Raw genomic sequence first — 1,423 nt, 5'->3', positions numbered from 1 at the left:
CATATCTTGCACAAGTAAGGTTTGTGACCTTATGATGATTATCTAGAGAAGTTAGGTTTGTCTTGCTGTTCTTGTTAGTTGAACAAATACTTATGTGATATACACTATCGGTGTAATGTTTTGCCAATGTTTACTTTTGCATGACGCTTTGGCCTGTAGAAAAATTACTTATTCAAATATAAACTGTTGTACATTGTTAACTTATATATTCTATTAATATTACATGTGTTGTTGATTGTTCTTCATCAATGCTTATTACGTTTTCCTGCTTTGCAGGCTAATCGGCATAAACTCAACTTTAAAGACAAGTTTTAAGGTCTTGGTTGGCAAGTGAAGAAGGTATCAAGCTGCAGCCATCAGTAACTGAACAAGTGCCAACTGCATCTTTTGGTGAGATTCTTGATCTTAACTGAAGACTTGATTCGTTTATATTGTTGTGTGCTATCGACCAATGGTTTGACTATATTTAGAATATCTCGTAATTTGGTTCTATCGTTGTATGGTATCGTTTGACTATGTTTTGAATACGTCAAAGGTTTCTTCGGTTTGTAATTACGATTTCACGGCCTTATTTAGGTTTGTAAAAAAATTGATTTGTGTTGGCTGGTTATATTTAGGCAAGGGTTGAAAATTGTGTTGTCCTGCTAGTGCTGGATGGAGTTTTCGGTTGGATGGATTGTTGTACTGCTGTGCAACTTCCTGTAGCTTCACATTCCAGGCCCAATGATTCTTGTGCCTCGAGCATACAAAATAAAACTCGTTTTTATTGTTGCTTGCTGCCATTCACCATCCGTCTGTACTCTAGACAGAAAACGCACTACTTGCATTGTCCCTGCCCAGTGCGATGGGAGGGCTCATCTATAAACACTAAGCCTCATCCTCGCCCAGGGCGACGCGAAGGCTCATCTATGAACACTAAGCCTTGTCCCTGCCTAGGACGACACGAGGGCTCATCTTCAAACGCTAAGCCTGTTAGCTATGCAACTTGCTAATTGCCTAAGCTTCAGTACCACAAATCTAAAGTTTTGAATTTTCTTATTCATAATAGTTAGTGTGAAAACTAGAAATTGTTTCTAAACCTAGCTGAAACTTTCTTGCTTTAGACACCCAGTTTTAGTGTACATCAGCTGTCATTCAAAAAAGACATCTCTCGAAAACCAATACTACTAGAGTACTCTGAAGTCCCAACAGTACTACTCCTTCAGCTAGTACATACATAGGCAGGCTGTTGCTGGATGGTTCAAAAAATCCCAGATAAAACCAAAACAGCATATCCTTGTTCAGTTTCAGCTAGCAAAATTTGTTGTCTAGTTAGTCACGTACTCACATTTGGACATCAGCTCTTCAGCTTTTAGGTTGAGCGAACATGTATTTCTTAATCACTGACCGACAATTGTTCTAATATAGAATAACCACTTTGTTT

Source organism: Triticum dicoccoides, chromosome 3B (assembly GCF_002162155.2).
Source record: "Triticum dicoccoides isolate Atlit2015 ecotype Zavitan chromosome 3B, WEW_v2.0, whole genome shotgun sequence".
Classification (NCBI taxonomy): Eukaryota; Viridiplantae; Streptophyta; class Magnoliopsida; order Poales; family Poaceae; genus Triticum; species Triticum dicoccoides.
This window is presented reverse-complemented; position numbering follows the sequence as displayed.